Source organism: Heterodontus francisci, chromosome 41 (assembly GCF_036365525.1).
Source record: "Heterodontus francisci isolate sHetFra1 chromosome 41, sHetFra1.hap1, whole genome shotgun sequence".
Taxonomy (NCBI): Eukaryota; Metazoa; Chordata; class Chondrichthyes; order Heterodontiformes; family Heterodontidae; genus Heterodontus; species Heterodontus francisci.
This window is the reverse complement of record NC_090411.1, coordinates 6598744-6619374: the sequence shown is the minus strand read 5'-3', so window position 1 is coordinate 6619374 and position 20631 is coordinate 6598744. Positions and strand designations below refer to the sequence as shown.

At 45.8% G+C, this 20631-nt stretch overlaps 1 pseudogene; it reads left to right on the top strand.

Moving 5' to 3' along the window:
- Positions 1-2347: 2347 nt before the first annotated feature.
- Positions 2348-2437, top strand: LOC137354828 (U2 spliceosomal RNA; annotated as a pseudogene).
- The last annotated feature ends 18194 nt before the right edge of the window (positions 2438-20631 follow it).

The window sequence follows — 20631 nt, the reverse complement described above, 5'->3', positions numbered from 1 at the left end:
GTCTAACTTACCTAAGCCTGTCATGCTCTTGTACACCTCTATCAAATCTCCCCTCAATCTCCTTTGCTCGAGGGAGAACAAGCCCAACTTTTCCAACCTAACTTTGTAACTAAAATCCCCCATCCCAGGTACCATTCTGCTAAATCTCCTCTGCACCCTCTCAAGGATTCTCACATCCTTCCTAAAGTGTGGTGACCAGAACTAGACACAATTCTCCAGTTGGGGCCAAGCCAGAGCTTTATAAAGGTTCAGCATAACTTTCCTGCTTTTGTACTCAATGCCTCTATTTATGAAACCCAAGATCCCATATGCTTTGCTAACCATTCTCTCCCTATGTTCTGCTACCTTCAAACTTCGATGCTCATGCACCCCCAAGTCCCTCTGTTCCTTCCTCCATCTTTAGATTGCACGGCCATTAAGTCTATAATGACTCACCCATCCCTTCTACCAAAATACATCACCTCACACTGGTCTGTATTAGATTCTATTTGCCACTTGTCTGCCCATTCTGCTAGCCTATCTATGTATTGTTACAGGCAATTTGTATCATCCTCACTGTTTGCCACAGCTCCAAGTTTGGTATCATTAACAAATTTTGAGATTCTACTCTGTATTCCAAGATCCAAGTCATTTATATATAGCAAAAAATGCAGTGGTTCTAGCACTGACATTTGGAGAACACCACTGTCTACCATCTTCCAGGGTGAAAAACAACCATTTACCACAACTTGCTCTTTTCTTTCCTTTAGCCATTTTTATCCAATTGGACACGGTGGTACCTTATCGAATGCTTTCTTAAAATCCATCTCAAGAACATTCACCGCATTTCCTTCATCAACCGTCTCTGTTACTTCATTAAAAAATGTAATTCGATTTGTCAAGCATGATCTGCCTTTTACAAATCTGTGCTGGCTATCCTTAATTAATTGAAACCTCTCCAAATGTCTGTTGATTTTTTTCCCTGATTATTGTTTCTAAAACCTGTAAGATTATTCAACCTTTAACCCTACGAAAGAATTCTTGTCGTATAAAAAAGTAGAAAAAATGGGGCATAATACAAAAGATGCCAAGGCAGAGGCACTGTGGCAAATTATGTCAAACTGTAACAAGCCCACTGCACCTGGAGCTAATAGTCCTTGAAGAGCTGGCTGAGAACTGTCTAGCAGTTCTCTCTCAAGTTGATAAGAAGGCACAGGATGCAAAGACCTTGAGAAGGTTAATTGGATAAGACCCAGGATAAAAGAGAAACTACTGGTCAGTTCTGCACGGTGGAGAGAACCAGAAACAAGAAAACAAAGGGAAAAGGCAAGAGAGAGAAGCAAGGAGAAAGCTGCAATAAAAAAATGTGCCTTCCTCATCCAGGAAGTATCTCGCCCACGTTAGAATGTATAGCACTGCCTGAATTTATTGCAATAGTTTGCATGAAACTTAATAAACTTGTTCTCAAAAACACAAGAAATAGGAGCAGGAATAGACCATATGGTCCATCCGCACCATTTAATATGATCATGGCTGATCTTGGGCTTCAATTCCACTTTCCTGCCTGCTTCCCATATCCCTTAATTCCCAACAAGACCAAAAATCTATCTATCCCAGCCTTAAATATATACAATGTCGGAGCATCCACAACCGTCAGGGGTAGAGAATTCCAAAGATTCACAACTCTTTGAATGCAGTAATTTCTCTTCATCTCAGTCCTGAATGATCGGCCCCTTATCCTGAGACTGTGCCCCCGTGTTCTAGATTCCCCGACCAGCAGAAATAATCCCTCAGCTTCTACCCTATCAAGCCCTTTCATAATGTTGTATGTCTCAATTAGATCACCTCTCATTCTTCTAAACTCCAGAGAATATAGGCCCAATTTACTCAGCCTCTCAAAATAGGACCACCGCCTCATCCCAGGGACCAATTTAGTAAATCTTCGCTGCACTGCCTCCAGTGCAAGTATATCCTTTCTTAAAAGTGGAGACCAAAACTGCACACAATATTCCAGGTGCGGTCTCAGCAAAGATTGGCACAATTTTAGTAAGACTTCTTTATTCCTGTACTCCAACCCTCTTGCAATAAAGGCCAACATGCCATTTGCCTTCCTAATAGCCTGCTGCAGCTCCATGTTAACTTTGTGCATTTCTTGGACAAATATTCCCAAGTCTGTCTGAACATCAACACTCGGCAGATTCACACCTTTGAAAAAAATTCTGCTTTTCTATTTTTACAACCGAAGTGATCAACTTCACATTTCCCGACATTATACACCATTTTCCATCTTGTTGCCCACTTACTTAACCTGTCTCTATCTCTTTGCAGCCTCTCTATGTCCTTCCTGCAGCTTACCGTTCCACCGAGCTTTGATTTTTGGGACAGGGAGATGGAACAGGGGCTTGCTCCGTCCACTCCATGCATCGGCCTGGTATTGCAGTGTCTCCAGGAGCGGTGCAGCTTCCCCACTCCATGGGGGCGAGAACTCTGCTGAAAAATAGAATTTGGAAAAGCAACTGCGCTGCTGCTCGGTCGCATTTTCAGATGCTTTCTTTGCTTGGCTGTGCTGCTGAGCTCAACTTCTGTGCGGGCCTCCATCTGCGCCGTGAGGTCGCGACAGGGCCCCATGCTGCCCCCTGTTGGATTATCGAGCAGCTGCAGGCTGCCCTTTGCTCCCAGTCGCATGTGCTTTTTTTTCGATGCAATGTCTCGCACAGAAGCGCAAGGAATGGCTGCGCATGCACGCGTGCTTTCCTTTCTGGTTGCAAGGCCCAGCAACAAAAGGAGCTCTTGCTCAAAGATCGCCTGCCGTCCCCTCTTTCACCCTCAGCTCGCCCACCCCATGGTTACTTTGACGTAGAGGCCGGACGCCGGGCCTGACGCACACAAGAACCGCAGTTTGCAGGTTATTGCTTCTCGGTCTTTTGGCTAAGATCAAGTGTTGACTATAGCAGCTCCTTTTCACTGAACGAAGAAGTGCTGGAACGACAGCCCCTTCAAAAGAGACGGCAGAACTGAAAGGAGATGGAAGATAAAGCCCCCGGGCACGGGAAGCTGTGATGGGCCCGACATACCCCAACCCCAAGGCGCCACACCTAACGACATGGCCAACACAACCCAGCTCCGGGACACCAAGAGCAAAGACACGTTTGGTGCACCTCAGCTCCGGGAAGCCGGGCAGAATCTTGTAATCAACATGAAGCAATGAGATGGGCTGCCAATTTCTGATTTCTGCCCTCTCCCTCTTCCGCTTGTAGATGAGGGTGATGATGCCTTTCCTCATGGATTCTGACATGCTGCCGGCCAGGAGCATACTCTCGTATACTTTCATTTTGGAAGAATATATAAGATTACAGGAACTGATCCCAGGGATTACAACAATTCTGAATATATATTTGAAGATGTTGGATATATGCTGCAGGTTTTAAGTTGCTGCACAAACACATTTATTTATGGAGTAACTCAAAGAACAGTGAAACAAAGAACAAAGAACAGTACAGCATAGGAACAAGCCATTCGGCCCTCCAAGCCTGCACCGATCTTGATGCCTGCCTAAACTATAATCTTCTGCACTTCTGGGGACTGTATCCCTCTATTCCCATCCTATTCATGCATTTGTCAAGAAGCCTCTTAAACGTCGCTATCGTACCTGCTTCCACCACCTCCCCTGGCAGCAAGTTCCAGGCACTCACCACCCTCTGTATAGAGAACTTGCCTCACACATTCCCTCTAAACTTTGCCCCTCTCACCTTAAACCTATGTTCCCTAGTAACTGACTCGTCCACCCTGGGAAATAGCTTCTGACTATCCACTCTGTCCATGCCGCTCATAACTTTGTAAACCTCTATCATGTCGCCCCTCCAACTCCATCATTCCAGTGAAAACAATCCGAGTTTATCCAACCTCTCCTCATAGCTAATGCCCTCCAGACCAGGCAACATCCTAGTAAACCTCCTCTGTACCCTCTCCAAAGCCTCCACGTCCCTCTGGTAGTGTGGCGACCAGAATTGCACGCAATATTCTAAGTGTGGCCTAACTAAAGTTCTGTGCAGCTGCAGCATGACTTGCCAATTTTTATACTCTATGCCCCGACCGATGAAGGCAAGCATGCTGTATGCCTTCTTGACTACCTTATCCACCTGCGTTGCCACTTTAAGTGACCCAGATCTCTCTGCCTGTCAATACTCCTCAGGATTCTGCCATTTACTGTATACTTCCCACCTGCATTAGACTTTCCAAAATGCATTACCTCACATTTGTCCAGATTAAACTCCATCTGCCATTTCTCCGCCCAGGTCTCCAACCGATCTATATCCTGCTGTATCCTCTGACAATCCTCATCACTATCCGCAACTCCACCAACCTTTGTGTCGTCCGCAAACTTACTAATCAGACCAGCTCCATTTTCCTCCAAATCATTTATATATACTACAAACAGCAAAGGTCCCAGCACTGATCCCTGCGGAACACCACTAGTCACATCCCTCCATTCAGAAAAGCACCCTTCCACTGCTACCCTCTGTCTTCTATGACTGAGCCAGTTCTGTATCCATCTTGCCAGCTCACCTCTCATCCCGTGTGACTTCACCTTTTGTACCAGTCTGCCATGAGGGACCTTGTCAAAGGCTTTACTGAAGTCCATATAAATAACAGCCACTGCCCTTCCTTCATCAAACATCTTCGTCACTTCCTCAAAAAACTCAATCAAGTTAGTGAGACACGACCTCCCCTTCACAAAACCATGCTGCCTCTCGCTAATAAGTTCGACTTGGACTCTGTCCAAGTTCAGAGAGAAGTTGAAGATTTTGGTGATATATCCGATTACATCAATGATTCAATTAATCCACAAACAAAACAACTGAGAGCAGCCCAGAGGCGGGTCCCAGTGTTTCCAGCCCATGATTGGAAGATTTATCCCCCGATTTCCATGAAATGAATGGCATCAGGAATCACTGGGATCTGAAAATACCCCCAGTGGCCAGGTGCGGAGGGAGGGGGCAGGAGGAGAGTCAGAGCACCCCCTGCAGGATAGGAGGGGAAATAGCAGCCACAGTCTCTCCACTGCCGCCACTGGTTCGATTCTCAGCTCCTCACCCCTGCTCAGAATGATTTTTTTTTACAAAAGTCAAAATGCTACAGATACTGAAATCCTCTTGCGTGAACTGATTATTTTTATTTTGTTTAATTTTGGAGACACTTTATTGAGCTCATCTCCCTTTCATTCCCTCTGCCCAGTCAGTCACTCTGGTATATCTCTCCCTCTATCTTTCTCTCTTAGACAGCCGGTGGGGATGGGATGGGTGTGTTCACGTTGTCACGACCAGGTGAGAAAGAGGTCTCGGGTTCCCTTTCAGCCTTCACCTGGTCTTACCGTAGCAGGGTTTAATTTTAAACACACTGTGTTTTTAGCTCCCCCTTGGTGAATCATTGTTCACCGCTTTCCAATTATAAGGCAAAGAAACCAGCACAAACAGGCTTTCTTAGGTTTAAAGAAGAAAAGTTGAAATTTATTAAACTTGAACTTAAACTATAATTCGGTTAACGCCTACGGATACACAACGCGCCCACGCTAGCATGCACATGTGATACACACATGCAAATAGAGACAGAAAAGAGCAGAAGAAAATTAAGTTGAAAAGTTTGAGGCAATATCTGAAGAGTTGTTGTTACGGTTCTTCGAGCTCACTGTAGAGTTCTTGCTTGTCGGTAGATCTTGCTTTTCGTTGGGGCCCAGTATTCTTCTCAAACCTTGTTCACTGTCAAAGACTTTTCTCTCTTGGAGTTCATGTGTCTTCAGTGGGTTTTGGAGTTCCCAAAGAAAGAGATGGGAGCAGACAGGCAAGGCTGTGGCGAGCCAGCGAGGCGAGGTCTTTTTTTCCAGGATCAAACAGCTTTCTGCCAGTTCAAAGGCTGAAATTCAGAAAGAAACCCAGATTGCCAAGCAGGTTAGTCATGTGACTAACTGGTTTGACCACGTCTGTTTGTGGATTATATTGAAGCAGCGGATAGCTCCTGTGTTCCACGCACTGTTTGTTAATATGTAAAAATATCTTTCCAGCCAGGGGCCTGGCAAACCCTTGTCACAGGCCTTCTCTTCTTTCCAGCAGCAATTTGAAATTTAATGTCCATCTGGTGAAATTAATGTGCCTCATTCCTGGCATGTGGGGGCCTGCATGACAATGTCTGGACAAGCCCAGCAGAGGGGCTGAGGCAGGGAGATGGAACCCAATGCGAGAGATTGTGCCCCGGTTCAGCAAAGGACCCAACAGCACTGGTGCCTCAGCTTGACGGTTGCTTGTATGGACAGGGTTGGGTTCCGTCCTGCTCCCATGTTAGCTGATATTGTTCCCTCTGCTCAGCAATCCAGGTCGAGCGGCCCTGGGGTGGGGGTCATAGAGTCGTGGATTTATACTACACAGAAACAGGCCCTTCGGCCCATCGTGTCTGTGCAGGCCATCAAGCACCTAACTATTCTAATCCCATTTTCCAGCACTTGGCCCGTAGCCTTGTATGCTATGGCATTTCAAGTGCTCATCTAAATACTTCTTAAATGTTGTGAGGGTTCCTGCCTCTACCACCTCTTCAGTCAGTGTGTTCCAGATACCAACCACCCTCTGAGTAAAAATTCTTTTCCTCAAATCCCCTCACCTCCTGACAAAGACTCATCTTCAACTCCCTCACCTCCTGACAAAGACTCGTCTTCAACTCCCTCACCTCCTGACAAAGATTCGTCTTGAACTCCCTCACCTCCTGACAAAGACTCGTCTTCAACTCACTCACCTCCTGACAAAGACTCGTCTTCAACTCCCTCACCTCCTGACAAAGACTCATCTTCAACTCCCTCACCTCCTGACAGAGACTCGTCTTCAACTCCCTCACTTCCTGACAAAGACTCGTCTTCAACTCCCTCACCTCCTGACAGTGACTCGTCTTCAACTCCCTCACCTCCTGACAGACACTCGTCTTCAACTCCCTCACCTCCTGCCAGAGACTCGTCTTCAACTCCCTCACCTCCTGACAAAGACTCGTCTTCGACTCCCTCACCTCCTGACAAAGACTCGTCTTCAACTCCCTCACCTCCTGACAATGACTCGTCTTCAACTCCCTCACCTCCTGACAGAGACTCGTCTTCAACTCCCTCATCTCCTGACAAAGACTCGTCACCTCTTGTCTGTTCAAATCCAGAGGATTGAGCTGCCTATCATGTTGAGCTGCTGGTACATCCTGACTCCTGCAATGAACACCTCTTCCTCTGAAATCTCAACATGGGGCTGATTTGGTGCCTGTATCACTGCAGATCCCAGAACAAGTACTTGAACTATTGTAGTTCCCTCAGCACCTGACAGCTTGGACTGATCTATCACCCATCCTGCAAGTATCCCCACGGCCTCAACTTCATGGCTATATTATGGCCACCAAGTGAGGGGTGTGGGTGCTTCCCATTGTTCAACTCCCACTTGACTGCAGCAAGTGTTTTTTTTATTATTAGGATTTTAACCCCTTTGTGTTTTCTCTGTCAAATAACCAGAGAGTGACAGGTTTTCTTGTAGCTTTAAAATAGAAAATCAATTATTATTTATCAATATGCCTTATCGCAAAATTGTCACATACACTCACGGACACACACACAAATACAGACACACATATGCACACAAATATACACAACACACACACACATATATATACACACAGACACATATACAAACACACACATATACACACACACAAATAAACACACACATATACACACAAATATACACATACACAAACACACATACACACACAAACAGACACACACAAATACACAGACATACACACACAAATACACACACATACACACACACAAATACACACATATACACAAATACACACATATACACACACACATACACATGCACACACATACACGCACACACAAACACACATACACATGCACACACAAACACATGCACACACACACACACTGACAGACACACATACAAACACACACACATACAAACACACACACATGCACACACGCACACATACAGAATTATGTGTGAATGTGATCGTTGCGTGTGTTCATTTCAATTTAAGATTGTGCACCCAGAAATGGGATATTAAAAATCGAATTACAGTTTAAGTTAAAGGTGAAGGGTTGGATTTATTATGATTAAAATTTAGTTTTGCAACCATGAAAGGCACCAAAGAATGTTTTTCATTAAAGATGAGCTTCAGTCTTGAAGCCTTGAAGTTATGTTCGCTAAGAAGTAGAAATCCAATTTGAACTTTCAAAACACTTTACTTTAACTAGACTGATTTTTTTTTAAAGAAACTGCTTTTTTGCAGTGTAAATCAAAGACATGTCTTACTGACTGTTTTTTCAAATGAGGTTAAGTAGAAAACATCAGAAATTTAAATAAAAGCAAAATACCGCAGATGCTGGAAATCTGAAACAAAAACCAAAAGTGCTGGAAATACTCAGCAGGTCTGGCAGCATTTGTGGAGAGAGAAGCAGAGTTAACGTTTCAGACCATCTGATGAAAGGTCACTGACAAGAAACGTTAACTTGGCTTCTCTCTCCACAGATACTGTCAGACCTGCTGAGTATTTCCAGCACTTTTTGTTTTTGGACCAGAAATTGAAAATTGGTTTCAGTGAGGAAAAGAATAAATAAAGGAGAAATGGGAATGATTCTGTCCCCTTTTCCACTGCAAAAGACTGCAAGGTTGTATTGTTGTCTCTTTAAGTGAACGTTTCAGAGCTTGCAAGCTGTGGGAAACTCTGCTGAATTTAACCCTTTGGTGTAAGAATGTTGAAGGTTTTGTTTAACTCTGAAAGTGAACTTTTCCTTTAGTTTCATTACAGCATTTGGAAAGGTGTTTGAAGAAAGAACAAGAAAAAGTACCTAAGTCAACTTTTTCATAATGCACGTGCTGTTCTTTTCTGTGTTTCGTTAAATATTAGTCTGAATTAAATTGGAATTATTAAGGTTAACTAACCTGTTAAATTGTGAAAACTAGACTTCCATTGCAGCCACTGTGATATTCTGGTTATTAAGTCAAGGTATGTGGGGGTCTTTAGATCTTCAGACTTTCACACATCAAATTGGCAGTATTGAATTTTTTAAATGTTCAGTTCTATGAATTGGAATTTGGGATATTTGAAGTGATTCTGGCTGTTTATTCATCTTGATTGCAACAAAATAAAAAAGAAATCTTGGGTTAGAAACCTCTAACAAAAGTGCTAAAATGTTTGGAAACAATTGGAGTTAAATCCAGAATGCTGCCTGTCCTGACGAGAATGCTTTCCTTTGGACTGAGAATGTTACCAATATTTTTGTTGTTTTCAATTCCTATGGATAAAACAAAATACTCGTCCAAGTTTAATAAGATACCAAGACATGGGAAGATAGTTTAAAATGGTATTTGGTTCATCTTTGATCGGGAACAAGTTACATCAAGTGATGCAATTGTCTGCTTATGAGAAGCTTCCTCCACCCCTGTGTAAACAATCAGAGGATTAACCCTTTAAGCTGACAGCCGTTCTTTGATCCTCTGACAGTGCAGCACTCCCACAGCACTGACCCTCTGACAGTGCAGCACTCCTTCAGTACTGACCCTCTGACAGTGCAGCATTCCCACAGCACTGACCCTCTGACAGTGCAGCCCTGCTTCAGTACTGACCCTCTGACAGTGCAGCATCCCTCAGTACTGACCCTCTGACAGTGCTGCGCTCCCTCAGTACTGACCCTCTGACAGTGCAGCACTCCCTCAGTACTGACCCTCTGGCAGTGCAGCACTCCCTCAATACTGACTCTCTGACAGTGCAGCACTCCCTCAGCACTGAGTGTCAGTTTTGAGGCTGGAACACCTAAGCTGCTGACCCGGAGGTGAGAGACCCTTCCCTTCACCCTGCGTTGTCCAACCTGGATACCTGAGGAGAGGGAACGATTAACAATATCAGCTAACATGGGGACCAGGAAGGGACTCGGCCCCATCCATCTGAGCAGCCGCCAAGCAGAGGCACCGGGGCTGCTGGATCCTGTGCTGAGCTCTACCGCACTCCCTCATCCCGGGTCCCATCTCCCCACCCGAGTCCCTCGGCTGCACTTATCCTGACATGAACATCCACCACCCCCCAACCCTCCGCCCCCTCCCAAAACCCACAGGCTCTAAGTCAGAGACAGAGAGAGAGATCGAGGGAGGCCACAGCGAGGATATGGACAGGAGACAGACTCAGTAAATGAAGTGTTACGACCAGGTGAGCAATGTGTCTAGATGTCTGTTACTATCTTCACCTGGTCTGATTGTAACAGGGTTTAATTTTAAACACACTGTGTTTTGAGCTCCCTTTTTGTGAATCCTAGTTCACAGTTTTCCAGTTATAAGACAAAAAAACCAATTCACACAGGCTTTCATAGGTTTAAAGAAGAAATATGAAGTTTTATTAAAACTTAAAACTGAAATTCTAATACGGTTCACGCCAACAGGTATTCAACGTGCCCACGCTCACATGCACACGCGATACACACATGCAAATAGGGACAGAAAAGAGAAGAAAGGGCAAGGTGGAACAGTTTGAGGCAATATCTTGTTACGGTGCTTTTGTCAGTAGTCTTGCTTTTCGTTGGGGCCCAATAGTCTTCTTAAAACCTTGTTCACGTAGGAAACCTTTCTCTCTTTGAATATCACGTGTTTTCACAAGATTCAGTTCCGTGGGCAGGAGATGGAAGCAGGCAGACAGGAGAGGAGATGTTCTCAGTCCAGGAGCACACGGCATTCTGAGCTCAAAATCTGTTTTTCCAGTTTAAAACTCCTCTAGTTGGCCAACAGGTGGTCACATGACCAACTGGTCTGACCAGGTCTCTTTCTGTGTATTAGGGACAGGGACTGGCTCCCTTTGTTTCCACATTGTCTGGTACTATTCAAATGTCTTTCCAGTCAATAACTTGCAATTTTTAAGTTTTAATGTTCATGTGGTGAAATAACATGTGCCTCAGTCTTGGCAGTTGGGGGTTTGTCTGACACCTCCACACCCAAGGGAATGAAATGTGATTCGAAGACAAACAATGCATTTCATTACAGAGTTTGAGAGAAATATAAGATATAGAAAGAAAAACCATGCATTTCACTCATTCATTTCCATTCATTCACCAATCTTAAGCTTATTAAAACTGGTCTATTCTAGGTGCCAGGACTGCTTTCTAAAGACTTTTGACTTCAGGTTCCCTTTTCCACTGACCGTGGGGGAGGATTCTTTGTTACTTTGTTCTCTGGGACACTCCTGCCTGCAGGTATTTGTGCAGACTTAACTACATTCTCCTGTGACACTTCGACTAGGTGAGGCATCATCCTCACAGTTTCTCTGCCCTCAAGAGGTCTCTCTGTGTCTCTGCAGGTTCCTGTAAATGTTGTTAGCAACTCTGGTGGGATGCTTCTAGAGTCTGCATTCACTTAGGAGGATGTAGGGTCCAACTTTTCACATTTTCTGGGGTTGGTTGACTGCACAGTAGGGGTTTCATCCAGGATTTTCCCCAGACTTCCTTTAACCTGCCCTCTTGGTCACTGTTTCCCCATCTCTTTCTTAACTTTTGCCAGCCGTGTGCCTACCTGTTCCCTGTTGTTCTCGGAGGGGGTCCCTTGCAGTTCACCAGCCTTCTGCTGGAGGGTTCTCCAAACACCAGGACTTCGGGGTGCAGGTTTCACTGTAGGTTGGGGTTTCCCCTCAACCTGACACATGTGGCAACTCCTGCAGTACTCCACGAAATCTTTGTGGAGTTTTGGCCAGTTAAACTGCTGTCATATGTGGGCTTTGGTCTTTCATATACCAGCATGTACAGCCACTTTAGTCTCGTGGGCCCTTCTTAATATTTCTCTCCTGTACCTCTGCAGCATCACTAACTGGTGAACTACTGTCCACTCCTTGCCCTCAGGTCTGTGAGGAGAACTCCATTTCCTCATCAGTACCTCATTCTTTAAATAGTAGCAATCAGGGACTCCCTGATTTCGAGTACAGAAGCAGGGATGTCTTGCTGCAACTATACAGGGCCTTGATGAGGCCACACCTGGAATATTGTGTGCAGTTTTGGTCTCCTTATCTGAGGAAGGATGATCTTGCTATAGAGGGAGTGCAGCGAAGGTTTACCAGACTGATTCCTGGGACAGTGGGACTGACGTAAGAGGAGAGATTGAATCGGTTAGAATTATATTCACTGGAGTTCAGAAGAGTGAAGGGGGATCTCATAGAAACCTATAAAATTCTAACAGGACTTGACAGGGTAGATGCAGGAAGGATGTTCCCGATGGTGGGGGAGTCCAGAACCAGGGGTCATAGTCTAAGGATACGGGGTAAACCTTTCAGGACTGAGATGAGGAGAAATTTCTTCACCCAGAGAGTGGTGAGCCTGTGGAATTCGCTACCACAGAAAGCAGTTGAGACCTAAACATTGTATGTCTTCAAGAAGGAGTTAGATATAGCTCTTGGGGCGAAAGGGATCAAAGGGTATGGGGGAAAAGCGGGGACAGGTTACTGAGTTGGATGATCAGCCATGATCATAATGAATGGTGGAGCAGGCTCGAAGGGCTGAATGGCCTACTCCTGCTCCTATTTTATATGTTTCTATGTTTCCCTCTGCTTCACTTTCAGACTGGGCAGCCTGTGCTAATTCTCACAATACTGGGTCAGCTCACTGTGCCTCAGCCAGGGAAAATCCATTTAATTCATTCCCTGGGTCTCCTAACTTTCCAAAGAAAGTCTCAGTCAGACAGACCTGGTCATCTGCCTGCAGTGCCAATGCAGTCTCCTCTGGGGGAGCTGGTTTGATCATGGCCTGATCCACTAGACATTCAGGGAAACTGCAGGGGTCCGTCTCCCGCCACTGTCCTGTCACTCAGACCTCCTGTGGTCTTTCTCTCAGTACTTGGGGGGGCGGCTACCACCTTCACCCCCACCAGATCATTACCTAGGAGCAGGTCAACCCTGTCCACAGGCAAACTAGGGACAATCCTTCCGGTCATGGTCCCAAAACTAGGTCGCACTCTAGGTGTACCCGGTGTACAGGTACAGGCATACACTGCCCTCCAGTACCATTCCCCACCATTCTGGTGTTCACTGCACTCTTTGGGGGAAAGGTCAGGACTTTTCCCACTAAAAGGGACCTAGTGGCTCCTGTGTCCCTGAGAATCACTATGGGCTTGCTTACCCCACTCGAGGTATATGGGGGGTACTTTCCCTTCAAATACAAAACCCTGATAATCTTCAGGAATCTTATAACTTTTCCTGCACTGGCCGTAGTAAGCTTCCTGGGTTGCACTCTTACTGCAGTTAAAGCCACAGCTTGTTCTGTGTTTTCCATCAGGGTCCCGTCTGCATTGAGCGGGTGTGCCCTGATTAAGCCGACCAGGTTTCCCTTTTAGTTTCCAGCAATCAGTTTTTAAATGCCCTGCTCTATTACAATGGAAGCAAACAGGTCTCCGGGTCTCACACTTGCTCACAGGGCCACTGTGTCTCCTGCTTTCCTTTCTCTTCCAGGACTGCCTGGGCAGATATCACCTTCCCACCCTTTGTCCTTTTTGGATTTGTGGGGGTGATTAGGAAAGGTTCTCCCCTGGGAAACTGACTTATAAATTAAAGCAAACTCATCGGCCAGAACGGCTGCTTGCCGGGTTCCCTGAACCCGCTGCTCCTCTACATGGGTCTTTATTGAGAATGGGAGAGAGTTTTTAAATCCCTCGAACAGGATTACTTCTCTCAGAGTCTCATAGCTGAGCTGTATTTTTAAAGTCCTCAGTCACTGGTCAAAAGCCAGCTGCTTGCTTCTTTCAAACTCCAGATAAGTTTGATTTGCTTGCTTTCTGAGGGTTCTAAACTTTTGGCAGTCGGCTTCAGGTACAAATTCATATGCCCCAAGGATAGCATTTTTGGTCAGTTCATAATTTGATGAACTCTCATTTGGTATCAGGGAATAAACCTTGTGGTCTTTTCCAGATAGTTTGCTTTGCAGTAAAAGAGACCAGTCTCAGCTGGCCATTTTAGCTGCCTTTTCAGCTTCTCGAAGGACACAAAAACACTTCCATATCTTCCCCATCGAATTTTGGAATTAATTGAGTGAGCTTTAGCAATCTTGTACCGAGCCCTGTGTTATATTCCTCCATATTGGCCATGCATTCACTCGGGTTACTCTGTCGCCCCCTAATTAACTCAAGCCTCTTCAGCTCTTGCTCTTCGGATTCTTTCCGGAATTTTCTTTCTTTCTCTCTCTCCTCTCTCTCTCTTTCCTTCTCCTGTCTTTCTTTCTCTCACTCCTCTCTCTCTCTCTCGTTCCCTCTTCTGTCTTTGTTTTTCCTCACGTTCCATCTGGAAGGCTCTTTCTTTCTCCCTCTCTCTTTCCTCAAATTCAAGTTTCCTCTGTTCTAATTGTATCTTTGCTAACAATGCCCTGTCGGATTCTGCTTCTAACCCTGTTTCTACTTCTTCCGATTTAAGGGAAAATTGGCTGGCCACCAGCCCTCGGAGCTCAGACTTCCTAGCCTTGCCATGTACCGTGATCCCACACTGCTCAGCCATTTTTCTCAACTCCTCCATAGACAGTGCTTTTAACTTATCCCAAATTACTTCACCCTGGCTTGGGGAGTAACTCGTTTCAGTTGCAGACATAGAAACATGGAAAAATTGAAGCAGGAGTAGGCCATTCGGCCCTTCAAGCCTGCACTGCCATTCAATACGACCATGGCTGATCATCCAATCACAGTAAAAGGGATCTAGTGGCTCCTGTGTCCCTGAGAATCACTATGGGCTTGCTTGCCCCACTCGAGGTATATGGGGGGTACTTTCCCTTCAAATACAAAACCCTGATAATCTTCAGGAATCTTATTAACTTTTCCTGCACTGGCCGTAGTAAGCTTCCTGGGTTGTACTCTTACTGCAGTTAAAGCCACAGCTTGTTCTGTGTTTTCCATCAGGGTCCCATCTGCACTTTTCCCTATTCCCGCTTTCTCCCCGTTAGAATACAATCACATGGAACCACAAGAAAACCTGGATTGAAATTTTGTTCTTTTTGATTGGGAACAATTTGGCTTCCCACGACCAATTTAACTTGTTTGTCTGTCGGTAACTGTGGTAGCAGTTTTGCTGACATTGGGGTCTACAGCTCTTTGCTTTATTGACTCGTTTGTCTGCAGCAACCTGCTAAGCAAAACCACAACCCACACAGACGTTATCAACGGGCGAATGTGGTATCTGGAGTATGCATTGACTTAAGGAAAATAATAGCTTGTTAGGTACAGCCTTATGCGAAGCTGACCTCGGATTCTGCATGGTGTATAGTCACGTAGGCCGTCCTGTGCTTATCTTGTGGTTTTGTAAATAATTGGGAAACTGTCAGCTCGGCATCTGTGGTACTATATAAATCCGTGGCATTCTGGAGTGCTTTGGAGTAGCACCGGACCGTGATTAGGAAAGGTGTGCACCCCATGATATCATGCAATAAAATTTGTTAATGCTCAAGGTCTGAGTCCGAAGAATTTCTTTGACAATCAAATTTCTTCAACAATCTGGCGTAACAAATTTCTTCAACAATCTGGCGTAGTCGGCAGGATCCCTTAATTACGGGATCCTGAGTGAACCTAAATTATAGAAGCGGCTGACTGCGTGATCCTGACCTGAGTCCACAGGCTGATCCCAAGTTAGGGAAAGACGCTGTGCCAAGACGGATGGAAAGACTGCTGCCGTAGAACGTTCGGGAATAGTAATTAATTAAGGTGACCTTGCGCCAGCGCAAGTTTGTTCATTTCTCCACAGATCGTAGATCCGCGGTTCGGAACTGAGGAAGTGATCAAAGGGTCCAACGATGGGGTCGATGAGTTCTAAACGTAAGGAAGAAGGGCTGCCCCCGGGGACAAGTAAACCATGTCCCGCTGAGAAGGGCGGCCCACGTCCGTTTGCCCCCTCGAGGAAGATGCAGAAGCGCCACGGTAAATGGGATAATGCTTACATGCTCCGGTGTTTAGATAAATTTAAGGAAATTGCGAAAGGCCATCAGCCCCCTAAGAATAAAGATCGCCGTCAGCCTCCCGGCAACCTTCCCTCTTCCGAGCCCCCTCCCTCTGCACTGCCACCTTATCTCCCTCAGTACCCTAAGATTCCCGTCCCCGCTCCAGACCCCGACCCTCTGTCTCTCTCTCACTCCATTTCTTCTCTCACTCACTTCCAAATCCCTGAATCTTTCCATCTCTGTTTCTCCTTTCCTGCAAGATTATCTCTGCATTTCCCTCCCCGCTGTCCCGGGTCACCCCTCTCTATTCTGGAAACACATCTCACTTTGTATCTCTGCCCTCCACATCTTTCTGTCTCTGCATCTCTCTCTTTGTCTGGGATCTTTCTCAATATCTACATCACTGCTGCATTCTCTCTCTGCACCTCCAGCTCTCTCTCTCTCTGTCTCCATTTCGCTCTCTGTCCTTCTCAGTATTTCTGACCCTCTGTTCTCAGTTTCTCTCTCACTGGTTTCGGACTCCCTGCATGTCATTCTCCATCTCCCTTTCCATTTATTTCTCTCTCTCTCTCTCTGTTCTGTCCTTGTGTTCCGTAGAACTGACCGTCGTTAACTCTTTGTTGTCTGGCTTTAATGTTGAAAGCATCAGTCTATTAAGTTGTTTGGAATTGAATGAGTGTGAAAAGTGATTGTTGAGTGTGTTAACTTGAATTATATTTTAAGTTAAAGTTTTATTATTTTAAAAGTTGGTTTTGCAACTGTGAAAAGCAATGAACAATTTTCTAAGAGATAAGCTTCAGCCTTGAAGGTCTGAAGATGTTTGGCAGAAATCCAATTTGAAGTTTACAACTCCTGCTTTAATTGGAGTTCCAGTTTAAAATCTGTTCTGGTTTCTGGAGGTTAAATTAAAGACATGTTTTATTGACTGTTTTAAGTAGCAAATGTCAGAAATTGGATATTGGTTTCAGAGAGAGATGGATAAACAAAGGAGATATAGGAAAGATTCTGTCTGTTTAAAAAGCTGGTGTTAAATCTTTTGTTATAAGAATGTTAAATAACTTTTTCTTTAGTTTTTGGTTTTATTACAGTCATTTGAAAAGGCGCCTGAAGAACAAGAAAAATGACATAATTTACCTATCTTTTAAAATAAGCACGTGCTATTCTGTTCTGTGTGTAGTTAATAAGTATTATAAGTTAATAAGTCTGAATTAAATTAATACTGTTAAGGTTAATTGACCTGTTAAGTTGAAAAACTGGAAATTTCATTTGTGGCCACAATGAACTTTCAAGTTTATTATGTCAGGTTTTGGAGGAGCCTTCAGTTCTGGACACAAGACTCGTTCATATAACATTGGCAGTTTTGGTTTTTAAACATTTATTGCAGTGAATTGGAATTTGGAGTCATCGTTGTTAGCATTGAGCTTCCATATCCCCCTGCCAAACCGCTGGTCGTCCTGTAAGTGACAGTCGGCCAGTAAGAGGCAGTGGTTGGAGACGAACACCAGCTTGACGTTGGTGGTTCTGACCGTGACAGCACGGGACACAAACAGGAAGTCAATCCTGGAACGGGCAGACCCATCCATTCTTGACCATGTGTATCTGCGCTGCGCTCCGTCTGCAGGTTTGCTGAAGACGTCGTGCAGTTTGGCATCTTTAACTGTTTCTATCAGGAATCTGGACATAGCGTCCAGTTTGCTGTTGTCTCTGCCGGATCGTCCAGCCGCATCGATGATGCAGTTGAAGTCACCGCCTAGGATGACCGGCCTGGACGTCGCCAGCAGCAGTGGGAGCTGCTGGAAGACGGTCAGCCGCTCGCTGCATTGAACCGGGGCGTACACGTTGATCAACCGGAGCACAGCATTGTTGTACTTTACATCTGCTATGAGGAGGCGACCGCCCACCACCTCCTTAACTTCGGAGATGCTCAAGTTACCTCCCCGCAGCAGAATACCCAGGCTGGAGGAACAGCAATCATTACCCCCTGACCAGATCGATGGCCCGTGGGACCACCATCGCGACCACTGCCTGTAGGTGCTGAGGTGTGGTATTCCACACTCCTGCAGAAACAGTAGGTCAGCTTTGACCTTGGCAAGGTAATCCAAGGTTGAAACACATCGCGTAGTGGATTTAATGCGACGCACATTAATTGAAGCAATCCTTATACCCATTTTTTAAGTTAGTTGTTGCTTCCCATACCATTTGTCCTTGCTGGTCCTAGTCCTTCAGCACTGTGATGCAGCGGTTAGCACCGCAGCCTCACAGCTCCAGCAACCCGGGCTCAGTTCTGGGTACTGCCTGTGTGCTGTTTGCACGTTCTCCCTGTGACCGCGTGGGTTACTGTCGGGTGCTCCGGTTTCCTCCCACAGCCATAGACTTGCAGGTTGATAGTTAAATTGGCCATTGTAAATTGCCCCTAGTGTTGGTCGGTGGTAGGAGAATTCTGGGGATGTGGTAGGGAATATGGGATTAATGTAGGATTAGTATAAACGGGTGGTTGTTGGTTGGCACAGACTTGGTGGGCCGAAGGGCCTGTTTCAGTGCTGTATCTATAAATAAGAAAAAACTAAACTAAGTAGACATTTTCCTGCATACCCATAGTGTACGCAAGCTGTTTCACAGTCATTGGGCTCAGAAACCCCTCCTGGTTTTTCATGCAGGGTTTATTCCACTGGGGTGACATCAGGGGGCTCTTGTCGGCAGCAAGGATTGGGCTGTCCTCTGCTGTTGCCCTCTGTTCCTCCTCGAAAACATCACTGCTCCCGGCTTCCCGGAGCTGGGGTACGTCAGACGTGTCTTTGCTCTCAGTGTCCCCGAGCTGGGATGCGCTGGGCATGTCGCTAGGTTTGACGCTTTGGGTTTTGGAAGCGCTGGGCCCATCACTGCTTCCAGTGCCTGGGGGCTGGGGGGGGGCTTTATCTTCCAGATCCTTTGAGTTCTGCCACCTCTTTTGAAGGTGCCGTCGTTCCAGCACTTCCTCGTCCAGTGAGGAGGAGCTGTTGTAGTCTGTTTCAGAAGGTAGCTTCCACTTGCCACTGGTTTGGGTGGTGGCCTGTTCCGCTTTTGGATGTTTTTTCTTTGTGGTTTTCCTCTGGACCACTTGCCACTGACCTGATTGTCCATCTGCTGCCTCCTCCTCCATTGATTCTGTCTGTGGAGGAGGGGTTTCCTGGCACAGGGTAGGTGCTGGGTTGCTGGTTTCAGCTGCCTCCCCTTTCTTCTCCTTGTCAGGTAGACTTTCCTCACTGCGGAGAGGGTTGCTTTTCTGCTTTCCAGCACCAGACACATTCATCGTTCCTTCTCCCGGCCTTTCCTTGGACCTTGCCGCGTGAGCATAACTGAGGCAGCGTTTGGGGCAGGTTTTGTAGAGGTGGCCTGCTGCACCGCACAAGTTGCAACACTTAGTCTGCTTACAGTCCTTGGTCTGATGGCCTTCCTCCTTGCAGTTCTTGCAAACAACTGCGCTGCAGTTGGCTGTCATGTGACCAGATTTGCCACAGGTGCGACAAACTCTGGGCTGCCCAGCGTCGACCAAGAAGCCAACTCTTGAGATTCTAAACGAGTACTTTGCATCGGTATTCACCGAGGAGAGGGACATGACGGATGTTGAGGTTCGGGACAGATGTTTGATTACTCAAGGTCAAGTCGGCATAAGGAGGGAGAAAGTGTTGGGTATTCTAAAAGGCATTAAGGTGGACAAGTCCCCAGGTCCGGATGGAATCTATCCCAGGTTCCTGTGGGAAGCGAGAGAGGAAATAGTTGGGGCCTAAACAGATATCTTTGCAACATCCTTAAACACGGGTGAGGTGCCGGAGGACTGGAGAATTGCTAATGTTGTCCCCTTGTTTAAGAAGGGTAGCAGGGATAATCCAGGTAATTATAGACCGGTGAGCCTGACGTCAGTGGTAGGGAAGCTGCTGGAGAAGATACTGAGGGATAGGATCTATTCCCATCTGGAAGAAAATGGGCTTATCAGTGATAGGCAACATGGTTTTGTGCAGGGAAGGTCATGTCTTACCAACTTAATAGAATTCTTTGAGGAAGTGACAAAGTTGATTGATGAGGGAAGGGCTGTAGATGGACTTCAGTAAGGCGTTTGATAAGGTTCCCCATGGTAGGCTGATGGAGAAAGTGAAGGCGCATGGGGTCCAAGGTGTACTAGCTAGATGGATAAAGAACTGGCTGGGCAACAGGAGACAGAGAGTAGCAGTGGAAGGGAGTTTCTCAAAATGGAGACGTGTGACCAGTGGTGTTCCACAGGGATCTGTGCTGGGACCACTGTTGTTTGTGATATACATAAATGATTTGGAGGAAAGTATAGGTGGTCTGATTAGCAAGTTTGCAGACAACACTAAGATTGGTGGAGTAGCAGATACTGAAGGGGACTGTCAGAGAATACAGCAGAATATAGATAGACTGGAGAGTTGGGCAGAAAAATGGCAGATGGAGTTCAATCAGGGCAAATGCGAGGTGATGCATTTTGGAAGATCCAATTCAAGAGTGAACTACACAGTAAATGGAAAAGTCCTGGGGAAAATTGATGTACAGAGAGATTTGGGTGTTCAGGTCCATTGTTCCCTGAAGGTGGCAACGCAGGTCAATAGAGTGGTCAAGAAGGCATACGGCATGCTTTCCTTCATCGGACGGGGTATTGAGTACAAGAGTTGGCAGGTCATGTTATA